The following is a 13,480-nucleotide window of genomic DNA, read 5'->3' on the forward strand; positions in this document are numbered from 1 at the left end:
GCCCCGCCCGGCCCCTGGCCTGCCCAGCCGCCCCGCCTCCGCCCCCCCACCCTCTTTGCTCTGAAGCCTCGGGGCGCTCTCCTCCCCCTCGCCTGCCCCCTAGCTCCTCCACCGGCGTGGGGGCTGCCTGCGCCCTCAGGGTCCGCCCGCCCTCCACCAAAGAGCAGCCCTGGTAAGGTGTTTCCGCGGTGCCCGGTTCACGCTCGGGGAAGCAGAGGCGCGGGTGTGGGAGGACGAATTCACTGGTCTACGGCTGAACAACGCCATCCCCCGAACACTCACCGCTCTGGATCGGGGGTGAAAATACAGAAACACTACTGGATTCTGATGGGGAAATCCAGGAGAGTAAATGATGTGGTTGCTAATGACGATGAGCGTGGAGAGCTGGGGAGGAGCAGAGGGAAGGAAACACTTCATAGAAGACTTGACATCTGAGCCATCATGAAAGGCAGAATTCTGACCGAAGGTAAAGAGGGTGAAGGTGATTAGGGTCGCTGCATGACAAATCTAGGACCTATCAAACCTAAAACTGGGGTCCTAGGTCATTGCTCTATATCACATACCTATGGCCACTTAAGCAAAAACATTATTATTATTATCCTACTAGGCTATTTATCCTTTTCCCCACCTTCCCAGGCAATGTTCATTCATTCATTCAACAAATATTTAGCACCTCTATCACTGTGCTGAGGACACGGAGAAATAGCACATCCAACCCCGGGCTCACAAGGAAAAACAGATGTAAACAAGTTACCACAGTAAAGTGCTATCAGGAAAAGGGAGGGTTGTGCATTGAGCAATGGCAACACTGAGGAGGGAGTTCATGCCCTGCAGAGGTGGTGGGGAGGGCTTCCCAGGGGAAGCAATGTGTGCAGGCCCAAAAGGATGAAAAGAAATGGTCTGGAAGATGATAGGCAGGGAAGGGATGGGCTTACCTGGCAGAAGTTACCTATGTATACCAAGGTTTGGAGATGGAAAAATAGTTTGAGTTCCAGAAATAATGGAACTGTGGTTGGAACTGTCAGATGATATTATCATTGAATGACATACTAAAAAATCTAGCCTATCTTCTATGAAAATCCAATGAAAGTTTAAGGTGGCAGTAACAGTAATAATAACAACAGCAACAGTAAAAATAATAGTTAATACTTACTGAGTGCTTCCTGTGGCTAGGCGCTGTCCAAGCATTTTATATGTATTAGCTCATTTAATTCTCATATTGACTCTATGGCATACATAGTATTATTAGTCCCATTTTACAAACAAGAAGATTGAGGCACAGAGAGGCTAAATAATGCACTCAACATTATTTATGCATAGACTACATTCAGAGGTATGCTGGTAAATTTGCTCTCCAGGAAAAGAAAAGTCCTGATTTGTGACATTTGCTGATTTCTGTGGTGTAAATTCTCCCACAATGGCAATGTCAAGGTACTTAGATATCACTGAACACAGTAAAGAGCTAACAATTAGCTCTAATGAGCTGATCAGAGCCAGCTCCAGCATAGTACTGCTCATGGAAGACACAGAGATGCACCACCCAGAGCCCCCTTGGTGGAAGGACTTGCTACGTGGCTCTGGGGGCGGGAAGGGGGTGCAGTCAGAAGAGTCTCCAGCAGTCAGCTCCTTAGGATCTGTCCTGCAGCAGAGAGCCACCTTACCTGAGGCCATTTCAAAACATCCTTGGGCAGCCTGCATGCAGTCACTGAGTGAGGTGAGGAAATAAAGACGGAGCTTAACTTAAACCATGTGTTATTGGCTTTGGCAAAGTCTTGAAGGCCCTCACAAAGATTGTTAAGCAAATCTGGAAGGGCCGCCAGGAGACTGTTGATGAGGGCTTGAAGGACAGGAGGGAAAACATTGTTGTAGGCTGAAGAAAAGGGCACCTGAATGCCGTTCCAAACTGGAAGAACAGTTAATGAACCTTGTCCCGCAGGGAATGTGAAAATAGAAGACATTCTAATAATTACGTTGTGAATCTGGCTAAAGAAGTCTCCAGGCAGAATTATGAAGCTTCAAAGAATCTTAAGGGCATTTCTTTTAGAGTCTCTCTGGTAAACAAGAGAGCCTCAAAGAGTCTTAAGACTCCATAAAGTAAACTATTTCAACTAGGCAAAAATGCTTCTAAGAATCTTAACACTGTTGTACCACAACATCCTGACTCTCAACCCAGGTTAGAGAAGGGCCCAGGAAGAAATAATAGATGTGGCTTTTGTCTAAAGGAGTGAATTCCACTAAGATTTATAGGAAATCAACAAAAGTTTTAAGATGAGGGGCACTTGGCTGGTTCCATCAGTGGAGCATGTGACTCCTGATCTCAGGGTTGTGAGTTCGAGCTCCATGTTGGATATAGAGATTACATACATACATACACTTTACAAAAAGTTTTAAGATAATTTTATCAGAAGAAGCACTGCCAGTTTGGGTTAAAGACAAAGAGAATACCAAAAAAAAGAAGGAAGGAAGGAGGGAGGGAAGGAGGAAAGGAAGGAAGGAAGGAGAGAGGGAGGGATGGAGGGAGGGAAAGAAGGAGGGATGGAGGGAGGGAAAGAAGGAGGGAGGGAGGGAAGGAAGAAGGGAAGGAGGGAAGGAAGGAGGGAAGGAAAGAAAGAAAAAAGATGGCTTCAGACCCCTGTATCAGTTTCCTATTGCTGCTGTCACAAATAACCACAAACTTAGTGACTTGGAACAACTCAAATTTATTATCTTACATTTCTGGAGTTCAGAAGTCTGACAAGGGTTTCACTGGGCTGAAATCAAGGGCATCAGCAGGGCTGTTTCTTCTGGAGGCTCTGGAGGAGAATCTATTCCTTGCTTTTTCCAGTTTCTATGAGCTGCCTGCATTTCTTGATTCGTAGCCCCTTCCTTCATCCTCAAAACCAGCAACATAACATGTTTAAATTTCTATTTGACTTTGCTTCTACTGTCACATCTCCTTCTCTGACTCTTTTTAAGGACCTTTGTGATTACACCAGTCTCACCAAAATTAGTCCAGGATAATCTCCCCATGTCAAGATCCTTAACTTAATCACACCCCCAAAGTCTCAGGTTTGGGGAACTAGGGCATGGGCATCTTTAGGGGGACTTTATTCTGCCTACTATAACCCCCAAACTTCTGTGGGCAGAAAGCAGGCTGAGATGACTACTCAGTTGCAAACAAGGGTCCACAGCCATTTCTACATTCTCTCCATCAGGAGATGTGTTAGGAGGGAAAGTGTAGCTGAGAGGAAGAGTGGAAAGAGATAACATAACCAACTGTGGTTAAAACAGCTTTTGGGGGCAAATTTTGCAAATTCATATAGCAACATTGCTAGGCTCACCCATCTTCCCAGTCCTGAGGGCCTCAGAAAGGGTTTACACAAATTAGGGGCATTGAAGCTTAAGCTTCATGGCAAATCTGCCTCTGGTTGCCACTGAGGACAGGGACTCTGGATCTACACTATCTGGGTTCAGGTCTCTGCTCTATACTTCTGTTGTCTGCTTTGATGTTACAGATTGGGTATTCCAGAAGCAGACAATGAGATAGAGTTTGGGGTGCAGGAGATTTATTACAGATCAAATCTGTGAAGGGGACAGGAAGGAGGGAAGGGCAGAGGAAGAAGTCAAAGAGGACTGACCAAGCTTTGATCAAAGTGGCAGGAGGGCTGCAGCTGGTTTCTCATGTCAGAGCTGTCTCGCGTCAGGCCTGAATGGCTGGGCCTTTATTCCCTCACCTCACTTGGTCATTGTTTAGGGTTCATTTAACTTCTTGGATCTGTATAGGCTTACGTCTTTTGTCAAATTTGGGAAATGTTCGTATATTATTTCTTCAAATACTTCTTTTACAAACTCTTCTGGAATTTTGATGACATGAATTACATACTACCTCATAAGTCCTCAGGCTCTGTTCATTTTTTTAAACATATTTTCTCTGTTGTTCAGATTAGATAATTACTATGGATCTGTCTTCAAGTTCACTGATTCTTGGCTGTCATCTCTATTCTATTGAGTCCATCAATGAGTTTTTTTATTTTGGTTATTTTACTTTCAATTGTAACATTTCCATTGGGTCCTTCTTTATATTTTCTATTTCTTTTTTTTTTTTTTTTAAGATTTTATTTATTTATTTGACAGAGAGACACAGTGAGAGAGGGAGGACAAGCAGGGGGAGAGGGAGAGGGAGAAGCAGGCTTCCCGTGGAGCAGAAATTTACAATTCTGAACTCCAGAAATGTAAGCATCTGAAGGCAGATGCTTAATGACTGAGCCACCCAGGCGCCCCTATATTTTCTATTTCTTTGTTGATACTTTCTACCTTTACATTCTTTTCAAGAGTGTTCATCCTTGGGGCACCTGGGTGGCTCAGTGGATTGAGCATCTGTCTTCCACTCAGGTCATGATCCCAGGGTCCTGGGATCGAGTCTCACATTGTGTTCCCTGCTCAACGGGGAACCTGCTTCTCCCTCTCCCTCTGCCTGCCACTCTCCCTGCTTGTGCTCTCTCTCTCTCTGTCAAATAAATAAATAAAGTCTTTTTTTTAAAAAGGGAGTGTTCATCCTTACTTCTTGGAGCATTTTATGAGTCCTCAACAATTTTCAGCATTTTTGTTATCTCTTCCTGGATGTCTGTTGATTGCCTTTTCTCATACTTGAGATTTTCCTGGTTCTTCATATGCAGAGTAATTTTGGATTAAATACTAGATATTTTGAATATATAAGTGTCTAGATCTTATTTAAGTCTTATAGAAAATATTAATATTTTTTGTTAGCATTTATTAACTCAGTTGGATTCAGGCAACAAGTTCTGATCTGCCTTCTGTGGCCATGGTTTCAATGTCAGTTCAGTTTTCAAAGTTTTTGCAGTGCCATTGAGATCTGTTCCAGTTGTGTGCCACTTTTGGATCTGGACAGTGGTCTATCCCATACCTCAGTAGTTAGGTCTATGGCATGCAATTTAGTGTCAGATCTATGCATGCAGAGCTAAGAGGTGAGTCCAGAAATTATGGGGTGGATCTCTTGAGCTTTTCTCTCTCTGCAATCTCTCTGATAGTTTCCAGTCCCCTGAGACTTCCCTTTTTGGTTCTCTGGCCAGAGACCTGGGCTTCAAACAACTCCAGTCTGCTGTGTGCTTCTCATGACTACATATGTCTGGGGCCAAGTGGCAGGAGGACACAGAGAGAAAAAAATCAGTGGGGGTTTCCCCACCCTGTTGGGGATGCTGAAAGCAAAATTTACAGCATTATTTGAGATGGTCCCAATGTATGTACATGTAATACATAAAATAACTCAGTTTTAGATGGCCATAGGAACCTCACTACCATCACTACCATTGGGGCTGCTACTGTGAGATTGCGGGGGGAGAAGTATGGGGTACGGAAAAGGGAAACATGAGATATCCCCCCTCTGAGTGTGAGGAGTTCTTTTTTTTTTTTTTTTTTTTAAGATTTTATTTACTTAGGGGTGCCTGGGTGGCTCAGTTGGTTAGGCGACTGCCTTCAGCTCAGGTCATGATCCTGTAGTCGCAGGATCGAGTCCCGCATCGGGCTCCCTGCTCGGCAGGGAGTCTGCTTCTCCCTCTGACCCTCCTCCCTCTCATGCTCTCTGTCTCTCATTCTCTCTCTCTCAAATAAATAAATAAAATCTTTAAAAAAAAAGATTTTATTTACTTATTTGACAGAGAGACACAGCAAGAGAGGGAACATAAGCAAGGGGTGTAGGAGAGGGGGAAGCAGGCTTCCTGCCAATGCGGGACTTGATCCCAGAACCCTGGGATCAGGACCTGAGCCAGAGGCAGACGCTTAACCAACTGAGCCACCCAGGTGCCCCTGAGTGTGAGGAGTTCTATTCCCTTCTTGAGCCAGAGTGTGTGGGCTTCTCCTGTAGTTCTCCCAATCCTCACCCAGGGTCCCAATTCTGGGTTTGAGGCTACTGAGGATGGAAAAGTGGAAACTTAAAGCCAGCTCCGTGTTGCCTCAAATTCTGGTCTTCTTCCCAAATTTACCTGCTGTCATTTACTTTTCCCAGTTCTCAAATGCCATTTCCATGCATTCTGTCCAGGTTGCATAGCTGCATTCAGTGGGTGAGACAGGGTAGAATGTGTCCATTTCATCTTCCCATAACTAGAGTTTCCTCCATGATAATATTTTATTTTAATTCTGCACCAGAGAGGAATTTTAAAGTCACTCTAAGTAATACAAGTTTCCAAGTTTAACTAAATGCAAAAGAAAATCTAACTAAATTGTACTAGCAGTTCAAATAACTATGTGACAAGAGAATAGATACTTTCCAAGCACAGCTAAATTTGTAAGAGCTCAATGTATGTTCCTGCTTGGTATCTAGCAAAGTGTTTTTTATTTTTAAACCTGTATTCGTAGACAATCCCTATTTCTGAATGTCAAAAACTGAAAGATATATGCAGTAGTCCCCCTAATTCAGTTTTACTTTCTGCGGTTTCATTCATTTGAGGTATTCAATGGTGGTCCAGAAGCAGATGATCCTCCTTCTGACGCGCTGTCAGATGAACAGTAGCCTAACGCTACGTCACAGGCTGATGCCCTTACCTCACTTCATCTCCTCACATAGGCATTTATCATCTCACATCATCACGAGAAGGGCGAGCACAGTACAATATTTTGAGAGAGAAAGAGACCACATTCACATAACTTTTATTAGTTATTAGTTATATTGTTATTTTCTTATTATTAATCTCTTACTGTGCCTAATTTATAAATTAAATGTTATCATAGGTACACATGTATAGGAGAAAACGTAATATATATGGGGTTCAGTACTATTTGCAGTTTCAGGCATTTCCTGGGGGGGCTTGGAAAGTATCCCCTGCAGATATGGTGGGACTTCAATATCAGCTTTGAGGAAATGTTACTAGTTATTAGGCTTTATAGTGCAAAAGTGGAAAGAAAATTGAAGTGGAAATAAAAGGGTCAAGGAACAGATCAAAATTTTCACATAAATATCAAGGCATGATAAAAGAAAGGCTTTTCCAGAAATAGTAATCATCCTCAGTTTCATGCCATGCCCCTCTCCCCTGCCCACTCCACACCAGCCACTCTGGTCTTTGGCCTTTTCATCTCCTGCTCCTGCCAACCTCTTGCCTGATCCGTGTGTAATTTCTGACTAATTCCTACTCAACCTTTGAGTCATTTCCTCAGGACATTTTATTTGTCTGAAGATTAGGTTTGAATCCCCATATGATTCAAAACACACCTTGCCTTTTCCTTTGGTAGCATTTATTACAACAGTGATTTCTTATTTCTATAATTAATGGCTATCTGCTCTACTAGATCACAAGCTTCATGTAAGCAGGACTGCCTAGCAGAATGCCTGGCAATAGTAGTTACTCAGTTAAAGAAATAGAATAAATGGAGTAGAAAGAGCATTCAAAACAATCCCATCAATCCATCTCTTTATCAAGGGTCCTCTGTGGGCCAGTCCTCTGCCAAACCCTTTTACTATTTATCTCCATTTTTCCTCACAGTAAGTCAATGGAGTAGATATTGCTATCCCGCATTTTACAATTGAGAAAATCATAGTTCCCTGAGGTTAAGTGATTCATTAGCAAGATGGTAAAGCCTGAAATTTAACCCAGGGTGTCCAGTTCTTGGGCGTTCTTTAGTTACATCATTACTTCCAACTGCTCATTATCAGTTCCTGGGTCAGCTTCCCTTACTGCATCCAAGGAGAGTTTCTGGGGGACTACTTCTACTCACTTCTCCTCAGTTTTCTCCTCTATATTATGAAAGGATTAAACCAATGGGTTGATGTTTCTGAAAGTGTAGTCCACAGTTCATCTGCATTAGAATCATGGGGGGGAAGAAGGGATGTTCTTATGGAAAATTTCATTTCCAATTCCCACCCAGACTTGTTGAATCAAAATGTTTGTGTGTGCTGGGTGGGGGGGTGGGTACAAAGTCCAGGAATCCGCATTTTTAACAGACTCTTGAGGAGATTCTTATCTATGTCTGAGTTGAGAACACTTCATTAGGTGATTTCCCAAATTCTCTCTAGCTTTGACAATCTTTGCTTCTAAGACATTTGGAGGGCATGTCTTTGTATTTCTATCATCTTTTACACAGCCTGGAACTCAATATAGTTTTAGTGAATAAATACATTTGAATTTGGAAGACAGAGTCAAGTCCCTGCTTAGATACCTAAAACTGTAATTCCTTGGAGAAATTACTTCACCTCTTGACCCTTAGAGTTACCATCTTTAAGATGGAAATAATAACAACAATCCCTTTTCTGGCTCCCAACAGTTGATGTGGAAGATAAATTGAATCATGTTTTTGAAAGCTCTTGTGATGATTCCATTATAGATATAAAGTGGACACCAATAGGGGTTACTTCAGTCCTTCAAACTCACTGATGGCTGAGATACAGCTCTTTTTTTTTTTTTTATAAGATTTTATTTATCCATTTGAGAGAGAGAGAGCATGAGAGGGGGAGGGTCAGAGGGAGAAGCAGACTCCCCGATGAGCAGGGAGCCCGATGCGGGACCCGATTCCGGGACTCCAGGATCGTGACCTGAGCCGAAGGCAGTTGCTTAACCAACCGAGCTACCCAGGTGCCCATCTTTCGAATGGACTGAATAAGGAGCTTATTAAAACAAAACAAAACAAAGCAAACAAAATCAAACAAGCACTATTGAAAATTACATTTCCTTCAAAGTGGATAGGGCCTTTCCAAGGAAGTTAACATTGATTTTTTAGGAGAAACCTGAGGCATTCCCATAGTGCCCCCTGGTGGAACTTAGAAGCAAACTCAAATCCACCACCCTTGTCACCCATTTGCTGGCACCGAGATTTTTGTTTTTTAAAGATCATTGTGGGGCGCCTGGGTGGCTCAGTTGGTTAAGCAACTGCCTTCGGCTCAGGTCATGATCCTGGAGTCCCGGGATCGAGTCCCGCGTCGGGCTCCCTGCTCAGCAGGGAGTCTGCTTCTCCCTCTGACCCTCCCCCCTCTCATGTACTCTCTCTCATTCTCGTTCTCTCAAATAAATAAATAAATCTTAAAAAAAAAAAAAAAGATCATTGTGGGGGCACCTGGGTGGCTCAGTCATTAAGCGTCTGCCTTCAGCTCAGGTCATGATCCCATAGTCCTGGGATTGAGCCCCGCATGGAGCTCCCTGCTCAGCGGGGAGTCTGCTTCTCCCTCTCCCTCTGCCCCTCCCCCCTGCTCATGCTCTGTCTCTCTCAAATAAACAAAATCTTAAAAAAAAAAAAAAAAAAGATTATTGTGACTACAGTGGGTTGAACCGATTGGAGGAAGCAAGACCAGAGGTAGAAAAGGTCAGCTAGGAAGTTACTGCATAGTCCAGATGAGAAATGAATGTTTGGTTAGGAAGGATACACAGGGAGATTAAAATGTATTGTCAAAATTCTATTTCTCTCTTACAAAAGTCTTATTCCTTATAAATCTTACATTTCCATTACACAAATTCTTTAGTATATATGAAGTCATTCATTTAAAAACACATAAAACTGACAGGAAAACAATGTATTTTTGTGTTCACATAATTATAAAGATATGGAAGGGAAGGATGCACACCAAATTCATGATGAGGCTTGCTTCTGAGGCGGTACGGTATAGCTATAAAGATAGCCATGATCCTCATTCCGCCCTGTATCCACACCCTTTACTGTGTGACTTTGCATTTCCCTTCTTTTTTTTTTTTCTTTTTAAGATTTTATTTATTTATTTGACAGAGAGAGGCACAGCAAGAGAAGGAACACACGCGGGGGAGTGGGAGAGGGGGAAGCAGACTTCCTGCCGAGCAGGGAACCTAATGTGGGGCTCGATGTGGGGCTCGATCCCAGGACCCTGGGATCACGACCTGAGCCAAAGACAGACACTTAACTACTGAGCCACCCAGGCACCTCTGCATTTCCCTTCTTGAGAAGCCAAGTCTTATTTCCCCTCCCCTTGCATCTGCGAAGGCCTTATTACTTTCTTTAGTCAATGAAATGCAACAGAAGGGACAGTGTGCCAGTTCTGAGCCTAGGCCTCAAGAGGCCTGCCTGCTTTGGCCTTCCCTTTTGGAGCCCTTCCCAGGCACCCATGGGAAGAAGCCTGGGCTAGCCTGCTGGAATATGGAAGCCACATGAGGCAGAGCTCAGCCAACCCAGCTGAGGCCACCCTAAACTAACCAGCACCCAATCAACTTGGCAGCAGATCTCCATCTGATACGTGAACCCCACTATGACCAGAAGAGCCAGACAGCTGACCTCAGTCCAAATTGCCAAACTGCATAACTGTAAGAGGTGTAATAGTTGTCTTCAGCCACTAAGTTTGGGGGTAGTTTGTTTTACAGCAAAAGTTGACAGAAACTGGTGTCTACAAGTGAAATGCTTACCTTTAACAAAACCCCAAATTCTAGGCTTTGGCTTTGGGATCAGGGATGGGTGGAGATTAGAAAAATGGCAAGCAAACAGTGAAGTCTGGAAAAATGGTGAGGAAATTGTTATTGGAGGCTGGAAAAATGGCAATCTGTGTTTTATAATGGCAAAAACAATTGGCCAAAGTGTTGCCTATGGTAACTTGGAAGAAGGGGGGGAAAATACTCAGAAAGTTCTTGTTTGGCTAAGGAGATCTCTAGGCAGAGTGTTGAAAGTGTCAGTTGGGTGTTCCTAGCTGTGTAACCTCATAACAGGAAGAGAGGTACGAGCTAAAGAAAGAACTGGCAAAAAGAATTTAGAGAGAACAGAGAGGTGCAGGACTTAGTAGGTAAAAAAATAAAACTTTTTTCATCTTGAGGCTCTCTAGCCAGCATAGGGTTATTACAGGAATATAGCCCAGAGATGTAGATCATACCAAAGGTGTAGCCGTAACACACTTTATAAAGCCCTTTGAAAGAATTAGTGATGTCTCGTAGATTCCTAGACAAAAAGACGTCTTGGAATCCTAAGAGCAATATCCACAGAAGCCTAATCCAAAATAGCGTGATAAAATTGAGGGAGAGGTCTCAAAAACAATTGTGAGTATGTCATTTGGAGTACAGAGTCAACCATAATCGGATACATAGAAAATCCACAAAATTCTTAGTTTTATTTATTTATTTATTTATGAGAGGGGAAGAGAGAGAGAGAGAGAGGGTCAGGGGAGGGGCAGAGGGAAAGTGAGAATCTTAAGCAGGCTCCACACCCAGCGTGGAGCCGGACATGGGGCTTGATCTCACGACCCTGAGATCATGACCTGAGCCAAAATCAAGGGTTGGACACTAAACCAACTGAGCCGCCCAGGCATCCCCCCACAAAATTTTTAAATTAGTTGTACATGGGAAAATACCAACAGCCTGAACTGAAAGGGACTGAGAAATATTTCACACTGCTAGTCAGCTCCAGCATGTGCCACCGCTTCAGTAGTAGCTAAGGAAGGAGATGGACAAGGAAGGATGGTCCAGAGGGCAGAGCCAAGAGGCGCAGAGATCCACGGATTAGGGAGTCACTCCCAGGGAGTAGAACCCAGGCCCGAGCAAGGAAGATTCCTTCTTCCAGGCTAGAGGCCCGGACAGCGTTTGTCTAGCTAGAGTCAGAATTGCTCTGTTTAAGGAAGACTATGGACCTTTCATGCTTCTCGTTCTTGAATGGGAATGTCTGTTGAGGTTATCCTGCCTCTGTCTCATTGTACACTCTCAGAACGATAGTTGGAACCAGTCAGGAGACCTAAGTATTAGTCCCAGATTTGCCACTGACCAGCTCTGTGACTCAGGGGATCCACTTCTCTTTGGACCTTAGTTTTCATCTGAATAGAGGTAGGAAGGGCCCTTTCTGACTGAAGACTAAGTAAGATTTATTGAAAGCCATCCTCAGGGCATGGGGGCAAAAGCTGCAGAGTGGGAGTAAGACAACTTAGGTTCGATAGAAATCCACTCTGTGGACTCCAATGGATCCCTGGCCTGACCTTCAAGCTTCCCTAATTGTAAAGAGAAATGCTTGCATTGAATTTGGGTTCCTTGCCGAGCAGACGTGAGGAGTCTGTCTCGTGGGACATGGATCCCTGTCCACCAGTCCCGTCAGTCGTGGGACTGGCGAACAACTGGAAAAAACTGATCCAGTTGCTGTTTTTTTTCTGCCCTTGCTCCCTGCGCACAAGGGAATACATCTCTCCTAACCCTCCCCCATGCCAGCTTGCCTTATTTAGCCTCAGGTTGATTTTTTTCCTTCCGTTTATGACTTTGCTGCAGCCGAAATCTGGCTGGAAGCCCTCTAGCAAATCTCAAGAACTTCCCAGTCTTCACTCACTTATTTCTTTGCCTTGAGTGGAATGCACTCATCTACGATGTGTGCCTCCTCCCCTTTGCTTATTCACAGCCTACTTGCCTTTGAAAACTCAGCTCAAATTCCGATTCGGTTCACTTCAGCCGAACCTTTTTTTTTTTTGAGCGCTCATTCTTTGCTTGGCTCCGGTCTGGGCACTGGGGGTTCTGCCTTGAGTCAGTCATCAGTTCCAGCCCTCCGGGAGCTCACACTTGACTGGTTGACTGGGAGAGTCCAGTACACAAGCAGATCGTTTAGTCATGGTGTGGGATGTGCCAGCACAGAGGATAGCAAAGGGAGCTGCCCGGCTTGGCTGGTGGCAGGTGGGGGGTGGGGATGGGGGGGTGGGAAGCAGGCAGGAAAGGCTCTTTGGAAGCCGTGATGCTTGAGCTGAGGGTTAGGGGAGGAGTTGTTTGCGAAGTGAAGAGGCATTAAGCGCCACAGGCAGAGCCCCCCTCCCTGCCATGTCTGCTGTGCTGCCCCCATATGAGGGGGAAATCCACCTTTTACTGCTCTGGGCTGGTACCACCATTTCTAGTCTATTAATGCTGGATCCAGCTCTTTGAAAACTGTCCAGGTCGTGATCAGGAAGGTAAGAGGATGGCCATACAAGGAACAGTCGCTGAACTGTGCATATTTAGACTGAGGGGAAAGGACTTTGAGTGAAAAGGAAATGAGGTTTTGAGTAAGATTGAGCTCCCAAGTACAATCAAAGTGTAGAAGCTGCCGGAGGCTGATTTCAGCTGAACACAAGAAAGAACTCGCTACTGGCCTTTCTTTAAAAGGGTATAACTTGTCTTGGCAAACTGTCACGGGAGAGGTTAAGAGAGATATCTCCATTTGGTAATCAGATTATGGGAACTGATGAGAGTTGGATAAGATGACCTTTAAGGTTCTTTCCAAGGGTGGGTTTTCTCATACCAACTCCCCACCCCCACCACTGCTTCAGAGACCTTCTGCTTATGCCTTTCTGTACTCTCACTTGCTGACTGAAGTCCAAGCTCCACGGCAGAGCACACAGGGCCCTCTCCACTCACACCTTATTCAATATAGCAATACCAAACCACTTAGAGTTCTCGGCACGCTCATGCTGTGTTCTGTGCTTAAGATGTCCTCCCTCTTCCTTTGCCTTCCCCATAATTTCCAATTGGTCAATTAACTCTCTCCCACTGTGTTTTTTTTAATTTTTATTTTTATTTTATTTATTTTTTAAGGGGGGAGAGGGAGAGGG

The sequence above is a fragment of the Mirounga leonina genome, unplaced genomic scaffold (assembly GCF_011800145.1).
Source record: "Mirounga leonina isolate KUSES-001 unplaced genomic scaffold, KU_Mleo_1.0 Mir_92, whole genome shotgun sequence".
Classification (NCBI taxonomy): domain Eukaryota; kingdom Metazoa; phylum Chordata; class Mammalia; order Carnivora; family Phocidae; genus Mirounga; species Mirounga leonina.